Here is a 14101-nt window from a genome sequence, read left to right on the forward strand (position 1 = left end):
CAACTCCTATCAAAGCTGAAGAAATGGGGAGAGAGAAGAGAGATCTCTCTCTTTTTTTAATTTATTTATTTGAGAAAGAGAAAGTGAGTGCGGGTGCCCAAGAGAGGGGGTGGAGGGGGGAGCACAGGGGGAGAACCTCCAAGCAGACATGGAGAGAAAATGGATACAACCTAAATATTTTTTGCTTATAAAAGAAGTCTTGCTCCTATTATCTACTGCTACCTAGCTGACCAAACCAAAAATTTGTGGCCTAAAAATAGCCCACCATTTTGTTATCTTTCATAACTGCACGCATCAGAAAAGTCTATAGGGCACAGCAGAGAAGACACATGTCTGCCTACCACATCTGGAAACCACAGCTGGGGTGACTCGAATGGCTACAGCCTGGACCTCCCAGGGCTGTCTGCACATCTCTGCACCCTCACAGGTCTCTCCACAGGCCTTCTCCAGCACGAAGAGTATCTGGACTTCTTACAGCAGCTTGAGGCTTGGAGAGACTGTTTCCAGAGGCTTCTGACCTCCCCTTCAAAGTCAATGGGTCACTTCCGCTGCACTGTCAGGAGAGTCTCAACAGGCAGGCCAGATCTAGGAGGCAAATGACTCCACTTCCCAGTGGAAGGAGTTGCAAAGAACAGGCAGCATTTTGAATCTACCACACAAGGCCGAATTTGGTAACCATTGAAAAAAATGAAATGTTTTATCAATTCTGCTTCCATGCAACCCTATGGATTACCCAGGGGCACAAGGAAGCTTCTGAAAGTGATGGAAATGTCCTGGTTTTATCAAATGTTATCTTGTATCTATTAAATGTCCCATCTCTGTTGTGGTCGTGGTCTCACAACTGTACACATGGGTCAGGATGGGTCAAACTGCACAGTTAAATAGTATATGTTTGCACATGCGACATATTCATTACACCTCGATAAAACCGGGGTGAGGGGGAATGAAGCAGATCTTCATGGAAGATCTGACATGGAAGAAGATTCGTCATATATTATTGAATGAAGAACGCAAGCTTCCAGAGCACCTGGGTGGTTCAGTCAATTAAGTATCCAACTCTGGATGTCAGCTCAGGCTGTGATGTCAGGGTTCTGAGATCGAGCCCAATGTCGGGCTCTATCCTGGGCATAGAACCTGCTTAAGATTCTCTCTCTCCCTCTGTCCCTCCCCATCCACTTCCTCTCTCCCTCTCTAAAAAAGGAAGAAACCAAACAAATAAGCAAGCTGCGAAACAATATAAATTTAATCCCACATTTAGTTTAAAAATCACACAGGTACACAGAAGCAAAAGAAAGGTCTAAAAAGATAAGTAGAGCAACTTGTTTTATATATATATGTATATATATATATACATATATATATATGTAGTTATCCCCTATGAGTTGGATTGGCAGAGCAGATAGAAGGGTATAGGACAAGGGCTTCATTATTCTAAGATTTTTTTCTTAAGATTTTATTTATTTATTTGAGAGAGAGACCACAGAGGGAGAAGCAGATTCCCCACCCAGCAGAAAGCCCAATGAGGGTCTCGATAGGACCCTGAGATCAGGACCTGAGCCAAAGGCAAACACTTAACCCACTGAGCCACCCAGGTGCCCCTTTAAGATTGTTTTTGAAAAAGAATTGTTAGGGGTGTCTGGGTGGCTCAGTGGGTTAAAGCCTGGCCTTAGGCTCAGGTCAGGATCCCAGGGTCCTGGGATCAAGTCCCGCATGGGGCTCCCTACTCAAGCAGGGAGCCAGCTTCCCCGCCCACCCCCCCACCCCCCTACCCCCCCACCCCCCGCCTGCCTGCCTCTCTGTCTACTTGTGATCTCTGTCAATTAAATAAATAAAACCTTAAAAAAAAAATTGTTAAAGAATGAACATACACTGGGGATGAGACAAAGTGAATTGTAGTTTGAGCTCTGCTGCTAACTAGCTCTGAGTCCGTATCTTCGTTTCCTAAAACAACATGTACTTGTTCACAGCAATACTCCATTGAGTCCACTCTTCACACCCACCCAAATCACACAACCCCTCCCCGTGCCAAGCTCATGAGGAGGAGGGCCTCTCTGGGCCAGGGAGCACAAGCAATCGCCTGCAGCTGGCCAGCTGGGAGCAGCTGTTCTGACCTGAATCGGGGGTGCAAGGCAATGCATGTTTTCCACTCTGCTGGGGCCTCTTTTCAGGCTACCTCATTTGTGTTCTGGGGGACTGTGTTCATCCCTAATGTTCTACAACCCGTGAGCAACCATTATTGCAAAACTATCATAAGGAAACTGAAAGGGTTCACTTGATGGTTATTAAAATATGTATTTTTCAATGGTTTGAGGAGCCTTTCAGAAAAGGGTGGAGGAAAAGAGATCTACTGCTGCTCTCTGACATGAAGAACGTTGGCATAGACATCACAGTAGCCTTGGAATTCAGCGACAGCTGGGGAAGCGGAGGCACGTTAGGCCTTCGGAGGACTGACCAAGCGCTGGAAACCCATCTCCAGTGGCCTCTGCTCCTCTTAATCCCGCACACAGTACTCACTCAGCTTGCATTTCCACTGCCAGGACCCCAAGCAGTTACGGGTATAAAATCTGTAAAAGTTATTAACATGCATCCCTGGGAAATCTCAGACAAATGAGCCCTGGTCCAAGGTCTGAAATGGGGGGCCCTCCTCCCCCAACACACACCAGAGGAGGTTCCCTCCTTGTTCCTATCTGCAGGGACGGCGGGGAGCGCAGGTCCTGGTGATCCGTGAAGGCCTTCTACGGGTGGAGATTGGGCTTGGAGCTCTCGGGTTTAAAACTAACAGCCTGGTATGTGAATTTTTTGTGCGGGAATAAAAACACAACAACAAAAAAAGCAAGAAATGTATGTGTTTTCTTTCGAATGAAAGAACTTTCACGATTGCAGCATGGCGTAAAAGGCAGCTACGCGACCAGCCTCATCTCTAGGCTGTATGTTTACATTTTTGTCTGCAGATTTCATTACGTCTGGCTGGCATTTTGTTGTACACAACCGACAACCCTAAAGAGGGGAACGAGGAGAGAAACATTTTCTAAAAATTTTTACGTATTTATTTTGACTTCCTTACCGGGATGTGAGCTTGCTAAAGAACAGCTGTGGCCCTATGACGCAGAGCAGCTGTGTCTGCGGTGCTGGGTCCTGGCTTCCCTTCCCTCGCCCGCTCCTGAGCCCCAATTCCGCGTACTTGGGGTTAGCCGCTCAGGCAGAGACGGCGGCCGCTGCGCTCAGGGGCGCCCCCAGGTGGCGGCTGCTGATCCGCGGGCGCCCGACCATCCACTCGCGACAGCCGCGGGGAAGAGCCCGCGCTCTCCCCGGACCGGGGCTGCGACTCCGGTCCAGGCAAACCCTGCCAACTCCGGGTGAGGGGCGCCGAGACAGCCCTTGCCCATCAGTAATGGGCTGCTTGGGGACCTCCTGTCCATTCTTGGCAGATTCGAGACAGCCACCGCTCAGCTAGAGAACGCAGGCCTCGGATCTCTTTATTTATCCCAAACGCTGCTTGAGCGCTACATTCAGAGCTGCCAGGTTGCAGGTCTTCCCTGGGGGTCTAGTGGTTAGGATTCGGCGCTCTCAGAGCTGCCAGGTCTACCCCAGGGTCTGCAGCCCGGGGTGTTGCCAGCTTTTGCCTGTGCTTGCCTCTGTGCTCACACCATGCTTCACAGCCCCACCACCCAAGGCTGAACCCTGGATCTCCTCTACACATGAATATGGGCAAATTGAACCTCTGCGCCTCTGTGTCCTGGTAGGAAAATGCGCACTAACTAAAAATAATTTTAAAATAAAATATATAGGGGCGCCTGGGTGGCTCAGTGGGTTAAGCCACTGCCTTTGGCTCGGGTCATGATCTCAGGGTCCTGGGATCGAGTCCCGCATTGGGCTCTCTGCTCAGCAGGGAGCCTGCTTCCCTCTCTCTCTCTCTGCCTGCCTCTCCATCTACTTGTGATTTCTCTCTGTCAAATAAATAAAAATCTTTAAAAAAAAATAAATATATATATATATGTGTGTGTGTGTGTGTGTATACACATATATATATATAATCTCGGGAATTTTGGAAATTAGGATATGGACATAGATATAGAGAGATATATATATATGAAAGCCTTAGAATCAAACATGGGAGGTGCTTAGTAAGATTTAGCTGTTGAAGAAGGGAGGGGAGAGGGGAAGGAAGAAGAAAGAGGAGAGGGAGGAGAGGAGGGAAGAGAAACTGCCTAGTTGTTTAGATTTTAATCCCTCTGGAATTCTCCAGGCTGACCCTCCAAAGCCTCCAGGACAGGGTCACAGCTGTACCTCTGCCTGTGAGCATCTTCCAGAAATGCACTGTGTGCATTCCAAGGATAAATTCCTCAGCTGCTTTCCAGGCATTCTTCTGTGTCACACCCTAGGGAGATCTGATGCAGTCCCAAAAGCAAAAGTGGGGAGGGGGGAGAGGTCTATTTCAACCTTGTTCTCAAGCAGGGTAGGGCTCCAGACAGGGAAGCCCTGATTTTGATGACCACCCCCCCCCCCCATAAGGAGTCATCGTCATACACCAGGGTGATCCAGGGTGAGTGCCTTGCACCTGAGTAAGCAACACTGATGGAGGCCTTCCTTCCTCCACGGGGTCAGGGCAGCCCCAAGCAGCCTCCTGGTGGTCTTCGAAGTTTCTGGCTAAATGCACAGCGACTTCAGCCTTCGTTCTCAGAGTACAAATAGCACCAGCCAGTACTTGGCTGTGTTCCCAAATGAGGACTTTGACTTCTTAAAGAATAGAAGTTAGAGCTGGAAGAGAGTCTAAAGATATCATCAAACCCCTCCATTCCACAGAGGAGCAGACTGAGGTGTACTGAGGTGAGATGACGAGCCCAAAGTCCTCCAGGTGATTAGTGTCAAAGGCCAGTTAGAACTCAGATAACCTGACTTGTGCGGCTGATGGTCTCATACTACCTCAGAGTTTCTCCAAGTTAAGCGATGTGCAAAGCCCTTTAAAGAAAATTAGATTCCCAACGTTTATGTAAAGAGTTGTAGGATGTTTCTTAAGTATGCACAAGAAGTATGACTTGTGGTTAAGTCTGACTTAAGTATGACTTAACTTGTGGTTAAGTATGACTTCAGGTTAAGTATGACTTAACCTGACATGAACTTTGTGTGTTTACATCAAAATAGACTTACCAGGGGCGCCTGGGTGGCTCAGTGGGTTAAGGCCTCTGCCTTTGGCTCAGGTCATGATTCCAGGGTCCTGGGATCAAGCCCCACATCGGGCTCTCTGCTCAGCGGGAAGCCTGCTTCTCCCTCTCTCTCTCTGCCTGCCTCTCTGCCTACTTGTGATCTCTCTCTTTGTCAAATAAATATTTTTTAAAAAGACTTACCAGTCTCATGCCAATAAAAGTATAAAACTGGTAACAGTCCATGTAACAACACTAATGAGAGGGAGGCTGTTGTCTTGCTGGGAAACAGAATTGCCACTGGCAACATGAAGATGGTGTGGACGGCTGCCACACAGCTGTTTTGGGGTTCCCGTGCTTGTGTCATACCAGCAGCATGCTCCATTCCCCTGCCATTTGCATCACCAAGAAGCCTTCAGTCAGGCTAGCTCCCTAATATCCATATTGCCATTAACCAGCTTCGATCTACCATGTGCATACAAAATCAATCCCTGTTCTTTTTTATTTTTTTATTTTTTTTTAAAGATTTTATTTATATATTTGACAGAGAGAGATCACAAGTAGGCAGAGAGGCAGGCAGAGAGAGAGAGAGAGGAGGAAGCAGGCTCCCCGCTGAGCAGAGAGCCCAATGCGGGACTCAATCCCAGGACCCTGAGATCATGACCTGAGCCGAAGGCAGCGGCTTAACCCACTGAGCCACCCAGGCGCCCCTCCCTGTTCTTTTTTAGTAGCCTTTTTTTTTTTTTTTTAAGATTTCATTTATTTATTTGAGAGCGAGAAGGAGAGAGAGCACATAGAGGGAGAAGGAGAGGGAGAAGTAGACTCCCCACTGAGCAGAGCCCCCCCAACATGGGGCTCAATCCCAGGACCCTGAAACCATGACCTGAGCTGAAGGCAGCTGCTTAACACATGGAGCCACCCAGGTGCCCCGTTTTTTAGTGGCTTAACTATAATAATCTATATAAACAAACAAGGAGGGTGCAGGCTGAAATCGCACAGCAACACTAAGCTGTAAGATAGTCATGTTGGTGATCCAGAATATTCATATAATTGTCTAAATATATGAAAAAAAACCCACATTTTATTCATTTTTTTAAAGATTTTATTTATTTGACAGAGATCACAAGTAGGCAGAGAGGCAGGGAGAGAGAGAGAAGGAAGCAGGCTCCCTGCTGGGCAGAGAGCCCGATGCGGGGCTCGATCCCAGGACCCTGGGATCATGACCTGAGCCAAAGGCAGAGGCTTTAACTCACTGAGCCACCCAGGCGCCCCAAAACCCCACATTTTAAAACTTTGTTCACAGACTCTAGTTTGAGAAATGCTGCACCCTGTCCTGCTGTCCTACAGGCACAGACAGTCCCTGTCACCTGCTACAAGAATCTGAAACTCCACATTCCAGAACCATGCCTTTGCTTAAGATTTTCCATCCATCAGGATCTTAGGATGGGGCACTGGTGAGGCAAAAATGTGTAAGGGACAAGCAGCAGGGTTGTACCAGGTCAGGAAAGGGTGGGAAGCAGAACAGATAGGACATAGGAATCCAAAAACCTTCTTAAAGTGGGTACTGCAAAAATTCACCTTGGTCAACCCCACTCAATGATTAAGATCGGAACACTTCAGGGCCCTGCTCATAAAGCAACATTGCAAAGCTAGCCCATGTTATAGTTACAAAGTATCTCCCATCTGCTTCCCACTTTAACTCTGGGAAAGAGTTGGTAGATATCATCCATCCCCAGTGAATGAATGAAGAACTGAACCCCAGGCAGGTTTGTGACCTACTTAAGCTGATGATCAGCAGAGGGCAGAATTATCACTAGAACAGGGATGCCCGACAAGGCCTTCTCTCTTCCCTCTACACTAACAGTATGAAAGTGAGTGACACGGGGACGTACATTGGAACCAGTTAGTCCTTTTCTGTAACGGGACATTCTAGCAAGGATGGGTCTTAAGGGTGACTGTTACAAATTCAAAGAAACACCTCCAGGAGGAAAGGGCTTAAAGCTTTGGTATGTTCTGTTCTATCTATAATAAGGCAGGAGTAGTTCAAGTCCCAAACACTAAATCATGGCATCATAGAGGAGGTAGGATAAAACAAGAGGCTTCTCGGATCATGCTCCATTTGCTGTCTTCACTTACCATAAAGTTGCAAAATGGAATAATTTAAAAAGAAAATATTCTTATGCACACCTGCAACTCCGTCTTGAATTTTCAGAGCACGTTAATTTGGAATTGATGAATTTCTTCATGTACAATCACTAGAACCACTTCTCCTGGGATAGTATTTGTAGTTTTATCAAGTGTTTGAAGATCTGCTTGCTTTTGCAAGTTATTTCCTTGCTGACTCTATCAATTTCTTTTACACATCAGTGAACTGGACAAATCACCTTAAACTTTGACAATTAATTTAAACACAGCTAAGACTTTATTTCATGCTAAGAGAAGAATTGCTGTCCTGGACCAGACAAATGGTCCTCCAGCTTAGAATTTAGAATCCATATTTACAGTCAAGTCATATTTGAAGATACACATAATTGCCTTCCAATATTTCGACCTCAAAAACCTATGAGGTGCAACTTGGCTAGTCATAAAATTAAAACAATGCAATAAAGTCATTATCACATGCTGGTGAGGAGAATAAACATTGATAAAACATCTTTGGAAACATCTGTCAGTGGCAGTTTTTTAAAATTACTTCTGGGTTTTTGGTTGTTGTTGTTGTTGTTGTTTTTAAGATTTTATGTATTTATTTGTCATAGAGAGCATAAGACCAGCAGGCAGGGGGAGAAGCAGACTCCCCACTGAGCAGGGAGCCTGATGTGGGACTCATTCCCAGGACCCCAAGATCATGACCTGAGCCAAAGGTGGCTGCCCAACTGACTGAGACACTCAGATGTCCCTCTTTGGGCTTTTTAAACAACTGGTAATCTTAAATATTTTTAAAAAAAATCTTTATATACAAAGATGTTCATCATGGGATACCAACAAACATTTGGAAGCAATTTAAGTCAGAACTATAGTAAACCTGTTTGATGGTCTACTAGGCAGTCATTTAATTTTTTTTAATTTTGCTTATTTATATGACAGACAGAGATCACAAGTAGGCAGAGAGAGAGAGGGAAGCAGGCTCCCTGCTGAGCAGAGAGCCTGATGTGGGGCCTGATCCCAGCACCCTGGGATCATGACCTGAGCTGAAGGCAGAGGCTTAACCCACTGAGCCACCCAGGCGCCCCAACCATCATTTTAAACTGCTTCCATTTTACTTGTATTTTCTGTTTTTTAATATTGTTAAGTGTGTATTTGTCACAGTGTGCATATATTATTTACTCCTATATATTTTTATGTGTGTGTGGGGGTTGTGTGGGTGTCTTATAGGTGTGTGTTATAGTGTTAGGGATCTCAAACCATAACCAATTCATTCATGAACCCAACCACTTATTAAACATTTAGTGTGTATCTACTATGTGTCAGGTGTTGTGCTAACAAGTCTGAGTAGTCAATACTAAAGAACATTCCCTGCCTTCAAGGACCTTACAATCTAGTGAGAGAGACAGAGAAGTACTGGAAAGTACAATACAATATACGATTGTATAGATCATATATATTATTCCAATATATCATTGGAGTAAACATTGATGATATTATATAAGGCACTGAAGCAAAGCATCTAATCCATTCTTGGTAGTTTTATTTCCTGCAGGAAAGAACATGTAAGCACTGTGCTTGGCATACAGTAGATGCTCAATAAATGCATTTTGAATGAATTGGTATCAGAAGGGCAATGGGGACAAACAGAGGAGAAACCCTTTCAAGACAAAGGAAACATCACGTGCTCATGCCCAGAAGCCAGAGTATAGAACACTTTCAGGAAGTCACAAATTGTCCAGTATGGCTGGAAAGTGGAGTTGAGTTTAGAAAAGTGACAAGAGATGAAGCCCAAGGAGTGCATAGAGACAAATCTATAAAACCCTGGATGTCATGCTAAGGAGTCTGGCCTCTTCGCTGAAGAGAACGAGCAGGGAGGACATTGCCAGATGCATCATGTGGAAAGGTCCTGGACAGAAGGACACATGCAATAACAGGAGCCCAGTTGGGAGGTAGGGATGCAGCAGAGACTGTTTCAGTTGTCTAGAAGACCTGAATACAGGAAAGTCCGTGGAGAAAGGCAGATGCCTGGAAGACATTTTAGGATAAAATCCACAGGGCTTGAAGTTTCACTGAGCGTGAAGTAAAATGGACAGGAGGAGAGGGGGCCTGGCAGTGGAACGCGGTACACAGGGGCACCATGGTTTCCACAGGATGGAGCACAGGCACTTGCTGGAGGCGTGAGGAGGTGGCTCGGACTCCCCAGGCATGGGGCTCTGCTGCATGGCTTCCTTGCCCTCAAGCCACACCTGCGGCATCACTGGGATTTCCCTATGGCCAGAGGAAGGAAAGACCTAGGTCTGCTTATAGATGGTTTTGAGCCACACACAGGCACCAGCTAAAAGTGAACAGCTGCCATGTGTCGGCCCCAGTCAGGAGCGTTGCTGGAAAAGAACTGGAGAAGAAAATCTTCTGACTGCTCAGACTTCCAACAGCACCTCTGTACCACCAAGCCTGGAGGTCTTGAATCCACAACCACAGCCCAGGTGGTTAGTCTTCATTGGTCCCCCCAGATCTTTTCCATCTCCTTGTGTCACGCTGTATTTGAAGAAATGTCTTTTAATCAGGTTTCCAGGGGCGCCTGGGTGGGTCAGTTGGTTGAGCGTCTGACTTTTGGTATCAGTTCAGGTCATGATCTCAGGAAGGTTAGATCAAGCCCTATGTGGGGCTCCACACTCAGCTGGGGGTCTACTTGGGATTCTTTCTCCCCCTCCCTCTGCCTCTCTTCCCACTCATTCTCCTTCTGCCTCAAGTAAATAAATAAATTTTTTTTTTTTTAATGGCAATTACTGGGACACCTGGATGGCTCAGTCAGTTAAGCATCTGCCTTTGGCTCAGCTCATGATCTCAGGGTCCTGGGATTAAGTCCTGCACTGGGCTCCTCACTCAGTGGGGAGTCTGCATCTCCCTCTGCCTGCTACTCCCCTTGCTTGTGTGCTCTCTGACACATAAATAAAATCTTAAAAAAAAAAAAAAGATTAAAAAATAAAAAGCTTTAGTTTGTTTTGGCCACACAATGTATAAAGAAATTTGTGACATAAACAACCAAAAGGCTGAGGACAGAGCTGTAAAGAAGCAGAGTTTTTGTACATTATTAAATTTAAGCTGGTACAAATTCAAATTAAAGTGTTGTAATTTTAGAACGTTAAATGTAATCCCCATGGTAACCACAAAGAAAATTTCTGTAGAATATACAGAAAAGGAAACAAGAAAAGAAATAGAACATATTACTGTAAAAAGTCAAGTAAACATAAGATAAGACAGTCATGTGAGAAATGAGGGATAAAAAATTATAAGGCATACAGAAAACAACATAATGATATAAGTCCTTCCTTATCAATAATTGCTTTAAATGTAAATGGATTAAACTCTCCACTTAAAAGACACAGATTGGAAGAGGGACGCCTGGGTGGCTCAATTGGTTAAGTGAATGCCTTCCGCTCAGGTCATGATCCTCGAGATCCGGGACTGAGTCCCACCTTGGGCTCCCTGCTTGGTGGCGAGTCTGCTTCTCCTTCCAAACCTCCCCTTCTGTGCTCGCTCTCTCTCTCATTCTCTCTTTCAAAAATAAATAAATATGTATATCTTTAAGGGAAAAAAAAGACAAAGATTGGAAGAATGGATTGAAAACACAAGATCCAGGGCACCTGCGTGGCTCAGGCGGTTAAGCATCTGCCTTTGGCTTAGGTCATGATGCCAGGGTTCTGGGATCGAGTCCTGCATCAGGCTCCCTGGTCAGCGGGGAGCCTGCTTCTCCCTCGGCCTCTGCCTGCTGCTCCCCCTGCTCTGTCAAATAAATAAACAAAATCTTTAAAAAAAAAAAAATAAAAACCACACACATAAGATCCAAATATATGCTATATATAAGAGATTCATTGAGATCCAAAGACCAAACGAGCTGAGAATAGAAGGAAGAAGACAGTCCGTAGGAATAGTGACCGAGAGAGCAAGAACTTAAGTCGGAAGAGCTTACAAGAGAGAAAGAAGAACATTGAATATTAATATAAGGTTAAATTTAGTAAGACAATATATAACAATTATAAACATTTACACACCTAATGACAAGCCATCAAAATTTTTGAAGCAAAAACTGACAGAACTGAAGGGAGAAAGAGACAGTTCTCCAGTAATAGTTGGAGATTTCAATACCCCACTCACGATAATAGATAAAACAACTAAACAGAAGATAAATAAGGAAATAAAGGACGTAACACAATAAAGCACTAGATCTAACAGGCATATATAGAACACTCTAACCAACAACAGAATACACATTCTATTTAAGTGCACATGAAGCATTTTCTAGGAAAACCGTGTTAGGTCACAAATTAAGTCTCAATAGATTAAAAAAAATAAATAAATGGCCATAGTAGGATGAAATTAGAAACCAGTAACAAGGGGTGCCTGGCTGCCTTAGTGGAGCATGTAACTCTTGATGTTAGAGTTGCAAATTCAATCCCCAGGTTGAGTGTACAGACTACATAAAATCTTTTACAAAGTAAGAAAGAAAGGAAAACAGAAAAACTCCTCAAAATTATAGAAATTTAACAACACACTTTTAAGCAACCAATAGATCAAAGAAATTAGAAAGGAAATTGGAAATACTTAGAAACAAATGAGGGTTCAGTCGGTTAAGCAACTGACTTGTGATTTCAGCTCAGGTCATGATCTCAGGGTCACGGGATCAAGCCCCGTGTCAGGCTCCATGCTGACAGGGAGCCTGCTTTGGATTCTCTCTCCCTCTGCCCCTCTCTTTTGCTCCTCTCCCTCTGCTCGTGCACACGTTCACTCTCTTTCTCTCAAAAGGACGGAAGGCAGGTAGAAGGGATGGAGGAAGGGAGGAAAGTAGAAAGGGAGGACGGGGGGAAGGAAGGACTTAGAGATAAATGCAAGTGAAAATACAATTTGCCAAAACGTATGGGATGCAGTGAAAACAGTGCAAAAGGAGAAATTTATAGCTCTAAACACATTCAAAAACAAGAAAAATCTCAAATCGACCACCTAACTTTATAACTTAGAGAACTAGAAAAGAAGAAAGAACTAAACTCAAAGCTAGCAAAACGAAGGAAATAATAAAGACTCCAGCAGAGATCAATGAAATTGAGACTAGAAAACGGGGCACCAGCCTGGCTTAGTTGTTGGAACATTCGACTCTTGCTCTCAGGGTTGAGTCTGAGTTCCACACTGGGCATACAGTTTGCTTAAAAATAAAATTTAAGGGGCACCTGGATGGCTCAGTTGGTTAAGCAACTGCCTTCAGCTCAGGTCATGATCCCAGGACCTTAGGATTGAGCCCGGTGTGGGGCTCCCTACTCCTCGGGAAGCCTGTTTCTCCCTCTCCCACTCCCCCTGCTTGTGTTCTCTCTCTTGTTGTCTCTCTCTCTGTCAAATAAATAAAATCTTTTAACAAGAATAAAAATAAAAATAAATAAAATTTTAAAAATTAATTCAAGATGAACCACCAGCCTAAATCTAAAACAGTAAGACTCTTAAAAGAAACAGTACGGGGGCACCTGGGTGGCTCAGTGGGTTAAAGCCTCTGCCTTCGGCTCAGGTCATGATCTCAGGGTCAGCAGGGAGCCTGCTTCACCCCCACCTTCTCTCTCTGTCTGCCTCTCTGCCTACTTGTGATCTATCTGTAAAATAAATAAACAAAAAGTTAAAAAAGAAAGAAAGAAAGAAACAAACAAACAAACAGTACAGGGGCGCCTGGGTGGCTCAGTGGGTTGGGCCTCTGCCTTCAGCTCAGGTCATAATCTCAGGGTCCTGAGATCGAGTCCAGTATCGGGCTTCTCTGCTCAGCAGGGAGTCTGGTTCCCCCCCTCCCTCTCTGACTGCCTCTCTGCCTATTTGTGATCTCTCTCTCTGTCAAATAAATAAATAAGATCTTTCAAAAAATCATCTTAAAAAAAAAAAAGTACAAAAGCTTTACCACATTGGATTCTGAAAATGATTTCTTAGATAGAACAGCAAAGGCACAGGTAACAATAAAAATAGCCAAATTAGATTTCATGAAAATTAAAAAATTTTGTGTATCAAAAGACACTGGCAATAAAGCAAAAAGGCAATTCACAGATTGGGAGAAAATATCTGCAAATCATGAAACTCCTGAAACACAACAACAAAAAACAACATAATTCAAAAATAAAGGACCTGAATAAACATTTCTCCAAAGAGGATATGCAAATGGCCATCAAGCCATGATATTCAATGTCACTAATCAGCCGAGAAATGCACATCACAAGATATCACCTCATACACAGTAGGATAGCTGCTCTCAAAAACACAAAAAAGTAACAAGCGTTAGCCAGGATGTAGAGAAATTGGAACCCTTGTGCACTACTGGTAGGAACATTAAAATGGTACAATCACCACAGTCTGCTGGCCTGTCCTCCTGATTTCGGACTTGGCAATCCCCCACAGTTGCATGAGCCTATTTCTTAAAATAAATCATGTATATATACATATACAGACATACACACACACAGCCTGCTGGTTCTGTTTCTCTGGAGAACTCTAATACATACCCTTTAAATCCATTCTCTACAAACGTTAAGTTTGCTTTCTCCCTAAGAAGTGAGTTCATGGTATACACAGGAGCCTGCACCTTAAGTTTTTCCTACTTAATAATGTATTATGGATATCTTTCCAAGTCAGCCAGCTGAGATCTAATTCATTCTTCTCAAGACCAATACAGTAAGCCATTGTATGGATTATTTAAGCAGAGGATATACAGACATAGAAGTTTCCAGGTTTTCTGTTCTTCATTCCGTTATTTGCATCAAACTTTCAAGAAACCTATTTATACACACTGTCCT

This window comes from Mustela nigripes, chromosome 15 (assembly GCF_022355385.1).
Source record: "Mustela nigripes isolate SB6536 chromosome 15, MUSNIG.SB6536, whole genome shotgun sequence".
NCBI lineage: Eukaryota > Metazoa > Chordata > Mammalia > Carnivora > Mustelidae > Mustela > Mustela nigripes.